General features: G+C 43.2%; 1 protein-coding gene, 1 non-coding gene and 1 pseudogene across 2 annotated transcripts in view; 2 read left to right on the top strand and 1 right to left on the bottom strand.

Annotated features, from left to right (window-relative positions):
- Positions 1-13,130, top strand: part of LOC106734088 (zinc finger protein 268) — a 78,869-nt gene that overhangs the window by 29,308 nt on the left and 36,431 nt on the right. The gene's annotated exons all lie outside the window — the stretch shown is intronic.
- Positions 2,483-2,589, bottom strand: LOC114006484 (U6 spliceosomal RNA). The gene has a single exon (XR_003548192.1). It is a non-coding gene; the product is annotated as a U6 spliceosomal RNA (small nuclear RNA).
- LOC106734086 (splicing factor, proline- and glutamine-rich pseudogene) overlaps positions 12,956-13,130 on the top strand; it is a 1,656-nt pseudogene continuing 1,481 nt past the window's right edge.

Genomic DNA, 13,130 nt, shown 5'->3' on the forward strand with positions numbered 1-13,130 from the left:
GGGGCCCGAGCCGCGAACCGCGGTCGACTACGTGGGAGTCCAGCGACATAGCCATTACGCTAACTGCTGGTTCCCATCCTTCCACTTTTTTTGTGTCATTTTCAATTTCTGTTTTTAGCTTCCTATAGTTTTCCTTGTGGAGGTTTTTAACTTCTTTGGTTAGATTTATTCCTAAGTATCTTATACTTTTTGTGGCTATGGTAAATGGAATAACTTTTTCAGTTCTATCTCAGTCTGTCTGTTGTTCATATATAGAGATGCTATAGATGTCTGTATATTGATTTTGTATCCTACAACTTTACTGTATTCATGTATTACTTCCAGAATTTTTTTCATGGAAACCATTGGGTCTTCTATGTATACAATCATGTCATCTGTGAATAGAGTTTCACCTCCTCTTTTCCTATTTGAATGCCTTTTTTCCTCTTTTCTGATTGTTTTGGCAAGGACTTCCAATACTATATTGTAAAACAGTGGAGAAAGTGAACATCTTTGTCTTGTATACGTTTTTAGTGAAAAAGCTTTCAGCTCTCTTCTCTATTCAGGATGATGTTTGCTATGGGTTTTTCATAGAAAACTTTTATTGTGTTGAGAAAAGGAACCTTCTATGCTGATTTTGCTGAGTCTTGATCATGAAGGGATGTTGTATCTTATCAAATGCTTTTTCAGCAACCAGTTGATAAGACCATTTGGTTTTCACCTCTCTTCCTGTTAATATGGTGTATTACATTATGTTTTTGTGTATGTTAAACCAACCTTGCATTCCTGGAATAAAGCCTGATCATGATGTATAATCTTTTTTATAAGTTGTTGGATACAATTTGCTTTTTTGGTTCCCATTTGCATGGAAAACCTTTTTCCAACCCTTCACTTTCAGTCTGTGTATCTCTTTATCCATGAAGTGGGTTTCCTCTAGGCAACAGAGGTTTTTTTTGTTTGTTTGTTTTTTGTTGTTGTTGTTGTTGTTTTTTTTAATCCAGCCAGTCTGTGTCTCTTGATTGGAGAATTTAATCCATTAACATTCAATGTTGTTATCAATGTTACCAAATCTGTCCCAACGTTTAAGTTGGCCGTTGTCTTAGTTGTCTTTTATTCCTTTGTTTCTGGTTGTTCATTCTTTAGTTTTTCTTGGAACAGTACTTTCTTCAAGGTTTCTTGAAGAGCTAGTCTAGTGTTGGCAAATTCTTTCAGGTTTTGTTTGAGAAGATTTTAATCTTTTTTTCTCATATGAAGGATCATCTGGCAGGATATAATAATCTTGGTTGAAATTGTTTCTCTCTTAACACTTTCAATACATCTTTCCGTTCTTTCCTTGCTTGCATTGTTTCCGTTGAAAAGTCCAATGTTAGCCTAATGGGGTGATCTTTGTAAGTCACTTGTTTCTCTCTTGCCAGGTTTAGTATCTCGTTTTTATCTGTGGTCTTTGCCAGTCTGGCTAAGATGTACCTTGAGAAAGATCTTCTTGGGTTTATTCTGTTTGGGGTATTTTGTATTTCTTGGGTCAGGATGTCTGAGTGTCTCTCTAGACTTGGGAAATTTTCTTTCAGGATTTCATGGAATGGATTTTCCATGCCCTTATTAGTTTCTTCACCTTCTGGGATACTAATTATTTTGGATGTTAGCACGTCTAATAGAATATAGTATTTCTCATATATTATCCTTGTGTTTTTTTGTTATTTACTCTTTTTGGTGGTTTTCTCTAGGTCAGAGGTTTTATCTTCTACATCAGAGATTTGATCTTCAGCATAGTCTAATCGACTTTTAATACTTTTTTTTCTTTGCCACTATTTTTTTATTTATTTTTATTATCATCATAATCTTGTTTATATTACATTGAATCACATATAACTTTACAATGTATTACATTTCATTTTCCAGAAGGAATACCATGCATATCAGTCAATACAGAGACATTAAAATCCCCATTTCATAATCCAATAGCTTTTCATTATTTTTCCCGATCATCATTATCATTATTCCAATTATTTTTTTAAACAGTCAATCACTACTTCTCATTTTGCTTGTAAAAAGACTTTACCCAACATGAAATACTTCTCAGACCATCCAGTTGAGAATACTATACACGTCGTCAACAGGTAATAAACCATATCTGTGTCCTACTAATGTCATGCCTCTCTATTTATTCTATTATTATCTTTCTCTATACTCTTCTCTTCTCCCACCCCATTTAGACCTTGACTTTTGAATTTTCCTGAGATCTCCATTGACATAGAAATGCTGAGGCCTGTGGATCCCTGTGTTATCTACTGACAGCCTTGCTGACCAAAGGCCTGAGATTTCTTTTCCCCTTGCTCTCTTTGTGGGGAGAGTGTTTCTCCGGCACAGCATCTGGCTTGAGGTCTTATTTTTCTCCTGTTCCTAGTGCACTGGCTGAGAATGTCTTTAACCTCTGGGTGGATAAGCTGGAGTGAGAATCCAACTAGCATATTGGTTGAACCAGTTTACATTCCCACCAACAGTGAAAAATATGGAATGCTTCACAGATTTGTGTGTCATCCTTGTGCAGGGGCCATGCTAATCTTCTCTGTATGGTTCCAATTTTAGTATATGTGCTGCCAAAATGAGCACGACTTTTAATACTTTTGAGAGAGTTTTTGATTTCCTGTATTACAGACTTCATCTCTAATAGTTCCATCTGATTCTTTCTTAGCATGTTCATTTCTTCTTTCATATCATGGAAGGATTTCCTAATCTGTAGTTCATTGTCTCTTTTCTGTTCCAACTCATAGAATTTGGTCACCATGAAAGTTCTAAATTCTTTCTCAGACATTCTGGTAATGTCTTCTGTTTTTTCAAGAAATAGAAGGGATTCACTGTGTTCTTTTTATGGAGACATAGTTCCTGGTTTATTCAGACCTGAGGCTCTTCTACTCGTAGCCATTGGGAGATGTATTCACTTTGGAATACCTTTTAGCAGAATGTTTCTTCCACTAGGAGCAAGTGTGTTTCCCTTTTTGTGTGGACTGAAGACTGCTAAAATCTCTCTTCTGTTGTGTTTAGCAATGTGATCTGAGGAGGAGTATTCTATTCAGGTGTCTGAAGAAAAGTATCTCCTTTTTCACAGGTGGTTCAGTAAAAGGGAGGATCCCAGAGAATCTTACAATTCTAGACTATTTCAGAACTGTGATTGTATACCTATCTAGACCATCCTGGAGGGCAGAGGAAGAGAGTACCAAAGAATTGGGAAGAAAGTAAGAAGGAGAATAAAGAAAAAGTTTCACGCCGCAAAGTGGGGTTGCTGTAGAGCTGAGTGCGGTCCTATGTGGTAAGAAGTGTGACCTTTACAAATGAAAGAAGAGGAGAAAGCAAAAAAAAAATGCCTACCTGGCTGACAGAGATAGAGGTCTCTGGGCTTGGTGTGCCAGGGCTGGAGCTGTGGTGGGGGCCCTGTCTCAGTGTCCCTTAGGCCAGGGGCCTGGACATGGGAGTGGGGTTGCTATAGAATTAGCTGATAGAGATAGAGGTCTCTAGGATTGGGATGTTGGGGCTGGAATTGGGGCAGCGGGCCCTGCCTCAGTGTCCTTAGGCTAGGGATCTCTGCATTGCTTCTTATTGGTCTCTTCAGGCTTTCTATGTTTTCCTGATTCAATCTTTGTAAAGTATATGTGTCCAGAAATTTTCCATCATTTTTATTTATTTATTTAAAGTTTTATTTATCTTATCCAGGTGTTCTTGTTTATAGGTATAGTTGCTCATAGAATTCTTCTATGATCTTTTTTACTGAGTTGTTAGAAAAGTCATGACATATTTTTTCATGTTTTTATATGAAAACAATGTGTGATGATTTTTCTGACAACCTAGTATTTCTGGTGCGTGTGTGTGTGTGTATGTGTGTGTATTTATATATATATATATTTTTTTTTTTTTTGAGAGGTTTTTGCTATAGGGCACATGTGCTCACCAGAAAGACCGAGAGAGACAGAAAGTGAGAAATCACCCCCAGGGGGGTGGCCATGCCGCAGTCCCTTCTCCATTCTCCTCTTGGGATCTTGGGCATGCATGCACACGTGCCCAGCATGAGTTTAAGCCACTGGGTCCAGACTCATTCCGTGGTCAACTACATGGGAGTCCAGCGACATAGCCATTACGCTAACTGCTGGTCCCTCTTGTATGTATATTTTAATATTGCCTGTTTTATTGATAATTTGATTTATCTAGTGCTTTCTCTGTTCTTCTTGATTAATCTAGCTAATGGCATGTCAATTTTATCTTCTTGGTGAACCAGCTTTTGATTTCATTTAGTTTCTGCATAGTTTGTTTTTATTCTATTTCATTCTCCTGTTATTTTTTGGTTGTTTTTCCAATTCTCTGAGGTGTTTTTTTGGTTATCTATTTGACCCTTTTAGTTTTTTCTTATGAGCACTAATTACTATGTACTTACCGCTTATGACAGCTTTCACATGTCCCATCGGTTATGAAAAATTTTGTATTCACTATCGTCAGTGTTAATAATTTTCTTTTTAATTTCAGTCTTAATTTCCTCAGTGTTTGTGAAGTCAATCTGTAGAAGGTTATTTAGTTTTTATGTATTTGTGTATTTTTGAGGGTTTTCTTTGTAGTTAATCTCGTTTGTTTCCACTGTTATCAGAGAAGATGGTGGGTATAGTTTCTGTACCTTTAAATTTGTAAAGGATTGTTTTGTTCCCTATCATGTGGTCCATCTTCAAAAATGTTCAACATGGAGGTCAGAAAAATATGTATTTTGTGGTTCTTGGTTGGAAAGTTCTATAGATGTCTGTCAAGCCAATTTGATTTTTGGTATTGTTTAGATTTTGTATCTCTTTGCTTATTTTTTGTCTAGATGCTCTATTCAAAGGAGAGAGTGGGATGTTATGATCCCCATTGATTAGCGTATTGCTGTCTGTCTCTCTCTCTTTAGATCTAGCAGGTTTTCTTTCATGTATTTGAGTGCTCCAGAGTTGAGTGCATAGATATTTAAAAGAGTTACCGTTTCTTGATGAATTAGCCATTTTAGTATTAAGTGCCTATATATATATATATATATATATATATATACACTTTTATTTATTATTGTTGTTTTTTTCCAATTTGCTATAGGGCATCTGTACTCACTGTAGAGAGAGACAGATAGTAACAAAGAGTGAGAGAGAAAGAGAAAGAAGTGAGAGAGCAAGCTACCAGGTCTGCTACTCAAACTGGTCAGCATTGTGGCATACAGTACCTTAACCACCATGCCACTTTTTGGTTCTGTAGTGTCATTCTTTGACTCTTCTTATGATTTTTGTCGTAGTCTATTTTATCTGGTATCAGTATCATGACTCTGGCCTTTTTTGATTTCTATTTGTATGGAATGTCTTTTTCCAGCCCTTCATTTTCAGTCTGTTTGCATCTTTTTCCATGATGTGTGTTTATTATAGACAGCATATAGATGGCTCCATTTTTCAAAAATTTTTATTTGATCTATTCAGCCAGTCCATGGTCCATGTCTTTTAATTAGATAATTTAATCCACTAACATTCAGTGCAATTATTGATGTATGCAGAATTATCCCTGCCATTTTGATAGTCATTTTTCTGGTTGTTTTTATTCTCGTATTTTTGTTTGTTTCTTTTTAGTTTTCCTTATACAGTATACTCTTCAATACTTCATGAACAACTTGTCTAGCATTGACGAATTCTATCAGTTTTCATTTATCTGAGAATGATTTTATGTGTTCTTCCCTCTTGAAGGATAATCTCTCAGGGTATAGTATTAGTTGAAATTGTCTTCGTTTAGCATTTTGAATATGTCTCCTCAATTTTTTCTTGTTTTCATTGTTTCAGTTGAAATGTCTAATGTTAGCCTAGTAGGATAACAATTTGTAAACACTGTATTTTTTTCCCTTACCATTTTTAGAACCTTGTCTTTGTTTTTGATTTTGACCAATTGGCTATGACTTACCATTGAGAGGATCTTTTTAGGTTTATTCTGTTTGAGGTCCTTTGTATTTGTTGGTTCTGATGTCTGAATGTTTCTCTAGGTCTACAAAGTTTTCTTCAGGTATTTCATGGGATAGATTTTCTATGCTATTATCATATTCTTTGCTTTCTAGAATACCAGTTATTCAGATATTTGAGTGTTTAATGGTGGTTAGTATTTCTGAAATGTCCTCATCTTTTTGGGAGGTTATTTTTTATTTATTTACTTATTTTTGGTTGTTCTGTCTAAGTCAGTGGCTTTGTCTTCCAGTCAATGATTCTGTCTTCTGCACGGTCTAATCTGCTATTAATACTTTCAAGGGAGGTTTTTTTTTAATTACAGTCTTTATTTCTAGTAGTTCTGTTTAATTCTTTTTTTTTTGGTGCTTGTCTCCTTATGAAATCTTTTTTCAGGTCTTGGAATGACTTCCTCATTTGAAGATGGTTGTCTGTTTTCTCTTGTATCTCATTCAGTTGTCACTTTGAACATTCAGTATTCTTTTTCTTTGGAGAGGTTTTTGCTATAGGGAGGGCGCATGTGCTCGCCAGAAAGACAGAGAGAAACAGAGAGACAGAAAGTGAAAAATCACCCTCTGGGGGGATGGCCACACCACAGTCACTTCTCCATTCTCCTCTTGGGATCTTGGGCACCCACACACACACACAGTATCAGTTTGGGGCAGCAGGTCTGGGACTCAAACTGCAGTTGACTGCATGAGAGTCCAGCAACATAGCCATTATGCCAACTGCTGGTCCCAACCATTCTGTGTTTTTTTGTTGTTGTTGTTAAAGGTTTTTGCTATAGGGAGGGCGCATGTGCTCGCCAGAAAGACAGAGAGAAACAGAGAGACAGAAAGTGAAAAATCACCCTCTGGGGGGATGGCCACACTGCAATCACTTTTCCTCCAGTCTCCTCTCGGGATCTTGGGCATGCATGCACATATGCCCGATCTGAGGTTAAGCCACCAAGTCTGGGACTTGAACTGTGGTCGACCATGTGGGAGTCCAGTGACATAGGCATTACGCCAATTGCTTGTCCCAAACTTTTCTGTATTTTTTATCTGACATTTCTGTGAGTTATTTTGCTTTGTGTTTGAGCTGAAATTGTTCTGTTCCCTTAAAGGAGGGATATTTTATTCTCATATTTTTTGTGTTTCTGCACTAATTTTTGGTCATCTGATGAACTATACACTCATTCCTAATTTTTTTGAGTTGATTCTGTAGTGTTAGCAGGGAAGGTGAGCTCTATGTTTCAGATGTGTTTTTGGGAGGAGGCTTTGTTTACCAATCCAAGAAGGGTGTATGTAGCCAACTTTAGGTATTGATTTCTATCCTGATCTCTCATGAACAGATAAACCTTGGGCAGGGCTAGAGAAATTCAAATAAAGGAGGAAGTACACATCAGCAAAATCTGAAATCTCCAAACAAACCTAGGTAGGGAAAAGGCAGCAGCATGAAGTCTGAGTGGCCTCCTTCTTCTGCATTCCCTGTCTCTCTCTTGCTGCACTTACTCTCAAACTGTGGGAACTTAAGTTGGAGGGGGTTGGGGCAGAGGGTCCAAAACACACCAACTTTAGCTAACAGCTAAACACAGTAGCAAGAAGTTCAAGATGTGTGATCCATTTGTGTTCAGTCTCAGTCTCTCATTATAACTTTCTCCTGAACCATGGGGACTTAAGGTGCTTGGTGAGGTGGGGAGGGTCAAAAGCATAGCTGTGCAGGGAAAGGCAGCAAGAAGTCTGAGATGTGCAGTCCATAGGTTCACGTGCGTGCTCTCTCTCTGCTACTAGCTCTTGTACCATGGGTGCTTACTGCAGAAGTGCATTGGGGGAGTGTACAGAGCACACCTGCTCAGTCAGAAGGCAACAGCAAGAACTGCCTTTCATTGTTCATTCTTTCTTACTGCCACTGACTTTTGCACTGTGTCAGTTGTGGTAGAGGGGTTTAGGGGATGGCGAGAGTCAAAAGCACACTTGCACAGGCTAAAGGAAGCAGCAAGAACTCTGAGATATGAGTCCTTCTGCACTCATGCTCTCTGTCTTGCTATACCTGGCTCCTACAATTCCTGCAACTTATGGTGTAGGGCCAAGTGTGTGTGTGTGTGTGTGTGTGTGTGTGTGTGTGTGTGTGTGTGTGTGAATGTGTGATTTCAAAACACACTTGTGCAGGTAAAAAGTAGCAGCAAGAAGTCTGAGACACCCAGTTCTCCTAGGCTTACTCAGGTGCTGGCTTTTGCTTTGTTGGTGCCTTACGGTGGAGAAGTGCTGTGTGGGTAAAATGCAACAGCAAAATATCTGAGATGCCTGATCCTTCTGGACTCACTCTCACTCTCTTGCTGTTGCTAAGCCTGCAACAGCAGGCTGGGGACAGAGGGGGAGGGTCAAAAGCATACCTGTACAGCAAAAGACAACAGCAAGAAGTCTGAGATGCATGGTAATTTCTGTTTTCACTCTTGCTGCTGATAGCTCCTGCACCATGGGGGTTTATGGGGGAAGGTGTCGGAAGGTGGTGCAGGGTTCAGAGCACACCTCTCAAGGCCAAAGGCAGCAGCAAGTAGAGATATGCAGTCTCTCTTACTCTCTCTCTCTTTTTCTCTCTTAACTGCCACTAGCTCCTGCAGTTTGGGGGTTTATGACTGAGAGCACTGAGGCACTTGGGGCGTATGTCTACAGAACACCCGTGTGGGAATAGGCACCAGCAGGAAGTCTGAGATGCTTGATCTTTATCTGCTCACTCTCTCTCACTGCCACTGACTCCTGCACCATGGGAGCTTAGAGTGAGGGGTTGTAGGGGTTGGGGAGGGTCAAAGCACATGTGCAAGCACAGACGGCAGTATAGGAAGTCTGAGACACATGATCCGTCTGTGCTAATACTCTCTCTTTCTCTTTCTTACTGCCACTGGCTCTGGCATCATGGGGCTTATGGCGGAGGTATGTGGAGGGGGAAGGTGCAAAGTACACCTGCACAGCCAAAGAGAGTAGGAAGAAGTCAGACATGTGATCCTCCTGCTCACTCTTTCTCTTGCTGCCACAGGTTTGTGTACCTTAGCAGCTATGACAGAGGTACAAGGGATTGGGAGCGTCCAAAGCCCATCTCTGCAGGCAAAAGGCAGCACCAAGAAGTATGAAACACACGGCTCTTCTGCACTCATTGTCTTGCTGTGACTGTCTCCTGCACCCTGGGGACTTATGGCAGAGGAGTTTGGGAGAGAAAGGTTCACAGCACGCTTGCATAGGCAAAAGGCAGCAGCCGGGATTCTGAGCTGGCAGCAGCAGGATTTCTGAGATGTACAGTCCTGTGCTCAGTCACTCTGTCTCTCTTGCTGCCACTGACTTCTTTACAGAGAGATGCTAGGGGTGGGAGGGACAAAGCACCACTCTGGACAAAAGGCAGCAGTAAGATATCAGAGACACATGGTCCTTCTGTGCTCTTTTTCTCGCTGCTACTGGCTCCTGCACTGTAGGAGTTTATGGCATAGGACCACATGGGTGGTGAGGGTCCATAGCACACCCATGTGGTCAAAAAGCAGCAAGAAATCAGATGTGCTGTCCTTCAGTACTAACTCTGTCTTTCTTGCTCTCTCGTTGCCACTGTCTACTGCAACGTAGGGGGATATGGTGCAGTGGTGCTGGGACAAGAAGGATGATCCAAAGCACACCCACATTGGCAAAAAGCAGCAGTAAGAAGTCCACGATGTGCTATCCTGCATGTGTGCTTTCTCTCTTACTCTCCTCTGGCTTCTGTGATGGCAGGGCTTAAGGTGGAGGGAGCACACCAGCACAAAAGGCAGTAGCTAGAAGTCTGAATCTAGTGGTCCTCTGTGTACACTCTGTCTCACAGCTACTGGCTGGTTCACGTTGGAGGCTTAAGGCAGAGGGTTGAGGTTGAGGGGGAGGGTTCAAAGCCCATCTGTGTAGGCAAAAGGCACCCTCAATAAGTCCTGTATGTTGGTGCTTCTGCTGACTCCTGCACTTTGGGGGCTCAAGATGAGTAAGTGCCCTGTAGGTGGACTGTTTAAAGCACATCTGTGTACACACAAAACAGCAGCAAGAAGTCAGAGACACCCAGTTCTTCTGCATTCACTCTCTTTCTCTGCCTTGCTGCTGCTGCTGACTTTTGCACCATGGCACCTTGTGGAAGAGAGGTACTACGTGGGGAGCATTGAGAGCACATGTGCTCAGGCCGAAGATAGCAGCAAGAAGTCTGAGATGTGTTGTCCTCATGTTCTCATTCTCACTGCTACTGGCTTCTCCTGTGGGGGCTTATGGCAGGGAGGTGGGGAGTGGGGGAAGGTTTCAAAGCATATTTGCCCTTGCAGAAGGAAGCAAGCAGAAATCTGAAATGCACTCTCCTTCTGTACTCACTCTGCCTGTCTTGTAAGTGCTACTGATAGCTCTTGATCCATGGGGGATTCTGGCAGAGGGACTGAATGGGGTGGTTCTTTTCTTTTTTTTTGGGGGGGGGGAGAAGTTTTCACTACAGGGTACGGGCACTTGCCAGACAGACAGCAGAGACAGAGAGATAGAAAGCGAGAAATCAACCCCCAGGGGGATGGCCATGCCGCAATCCCTTCTTCTCCATTCTCCTCTCGGGATTTTGGGCACGCATGCACACGTGCCCGGTGTGTTTTAAGCCACCCAGTCCGGGATGCGAACCGCAGTCAACTACATGGGAGTCCAGCGACATAGCCATTACGCTAACTGCTGGTCCCTGAATGAGGTGGTTCTAAAGCAGGTCTATGTGGGCAAAAGGCAGCTGCTACAAGTTTGAAAGGTATAGTCCTCTGTGCTCACTCTTTATTGCTATCGCTGTTTCCTTTAGTGTGGCGTTTCATGGCCATGAGACCCTCTCTCAGGCTGCAGGAACCTGAGAGAGGGTCCAAAGCATACCTGCCTGGGCAAAAGGCAGCAGCAGGAAGTCTGAGAAAAGCTGTCTTCTTTCTGTTGCTGTCTGCCACTGGCTTCTTCACAGCGCAAGCTTAAAGCAGAAGGGTGTGGCAGGGAATGTCCCAATAACACCAGTGCAAAACACAGCAGCAAGAAGTCCGAGATCAGCAGTCTTTTGCTCTCATTCTCTGTCTCCCTCTGTCTCTCATTGTGACTAGCTCCTGCAACTTGGAGGCTTAAGGCTGAGGGATGTGGGGGAAGTGGAGGATTCAGAGCATACCTGCATAGGCAGTCAGCAACAAGAAGTCTGAGATAAGCAGACTTTGTGTTCATTCTGTCTCCCTCTGTCTCTTTCATTGCCACTGGCTCCTGCAACTTGGAGGCTTAAGGCTGAGGGATGTGGGAGAAGTGGAGGATTCAGAGCATACCTGCACAGGCAGTCAGCAACAAGAAGTCTGAGACATTCCCTTTTACACTCACTTTTTCCTTGCCACTGGCTCCTGCAAGGGGATTGGCTTATAATGGAGGGCCTTGGGGGGGGGGGGGCGGGGGGGGTGGCAGAACACCCCCCAGGTCAGGGAGGTTTCCAAGCACACCTGCAGGGAGACAAAAGGCAGCAAACAAGAAGTCTGAGATGCAAGGTCCTTAAGCTTTCTCTATCTCTCACTGCCATTGGCTCCTTCACCATGGGGACTTACGGTAGAGGGGTACAGAGGAGGGTAGGAAGAAGATCCAAAATATAACTGCACAGGCAAATGCAGGAGCAAGATTTCTAAGATGCATGGTCCTTCTGTGTGCTCTCTGACTCTCTCTGTCTGTCTCATTGTAGCTGTCTTCTGCACTGCGAGCTGTGGAGCATAAAGCAGAGGAATGCAAAGCCAGGAAAGGGTTCAGAGAATTCCTGGGCAGGCAAAAGGCAGCAGCAAAAAATCCAAGATGGAGATGCAAGGCCCTTTTAGGCCTTCCCTCCCCCCATCAACACCACTGTCACTGACACCTGCACCATGGGGGTGTATGGCATAGGGTATGTAAGGGGAGAATCCAAAGCTCATCTGCACAGGCAAAAGGCAGCAGCTACAAGTTGGTGATGTGCAGTCCTTCCACACTCACTCTCTGTTTCACTGCCACTGACTCCTGCATCATAGAGGCTTATGGTAGAGAGGCTAGGTGGTCAGGGAGGTTTCAAAACACATCTGGGCTTTCAAAAGGCAGAGACAAGAAGTGTGAGACACTTCTACACTTTCTCTGTCTCTCTTGCTGCCCCTAACTTCTGCACCTTGAAGGTTTATGGCAGAGGGGTCAGGTTGTGGAGAACCCAAAGCACACATGCATGGGCAAAAGGCAGCAGCAAGAAGTCTGAGACAGGAGGTCCTTCTGTGATAACTCTTATCTCTTTCTCACTGCTGCTGGCCCCTGCAATGTGAGGATTTATGGCAGAGGGGTGAAGTGTGGGGGAAGGACCAAAGTACACCGGCACAGGCAAAATGCAGCAGCAAGAAGTCTGAGACACTGTCCCTCGCTCTCTTTTAGTGCCCCTGTTTCCTGCACCTTGGCTTCTTAAAATGGAGTGGCAGAGAGGGGAAGGTTCCAATACAAATCTGTGTGGGCAAAAGGCAGCAGGAAGAAGTCAGGCATGTGGTCCTTCTGAGTTCACTCACTCTCACTGTGTCTGGTTTCTGCACAGTGGGTGCTTAAGGTGGAGGAGTATGGGGGAGGGGCAAGGATCCAAGTCACACCAGTGTAAAAGACAGCAGCGAGAAGTCAGAGATGCACTGTCCTGTGCTCACTCTCTGTCTCTGTCTTGCTGCCATTGGCTTCTGCACGATGACAATTTAAGGCAAAAGGGCTGAAGGGTGGGAAGGGTCCAGAGCACACCAGTGCAAAAGACAGCAGCTGAAAGTCTGAGAAATGTGGTCTTTCTGTTCTCTCTCTCTTTCTGCACCATGGGCTTCTATGCTATGGGTTGCTTATGGGGGAGTGGGGCCCAAAGCACATCTGTGCAGGCAAAAAGGCAGCACAGAAAATCTGAGAGGTGGCCTGTGTCATCCGCCATTTTGTGCAAAGCAAGGTGGCCTCCACGTTCCCTGAGCGTCTTCTTCGCTTCTGCCTCGAACCCCCTTGACCACAGACATGTCTCGGGACTGGTTTTGGAGTCGCGGCGGTGGCTTCCACCGGCGCAGAGGAGGCGGCGGCCGCGGTGGTCCCCACGACTTCCGCTCCCCGCCGCCCAGCATGGGCCTCAACCAGAACCGTGGACCCTTAGGTCCCGGCCTGGGCCAGGGAGGCTCGAAGCCCCCGATCCCGC

This window comes from Tupaia chinensis, unplaced genomic scaffold (assembly GCF_000334495.1).
Source record: "Tupaia chinensis unplaced genomic scaffold, TupChi_1.0 Scaffold148257_1, whole genome shotgun sequence".
NCBI lineage: Eukaryota > Metazoa > Chordata > Mammalia > Scandentia > Tupaiidae > Tupaia > Tupaia belangeri.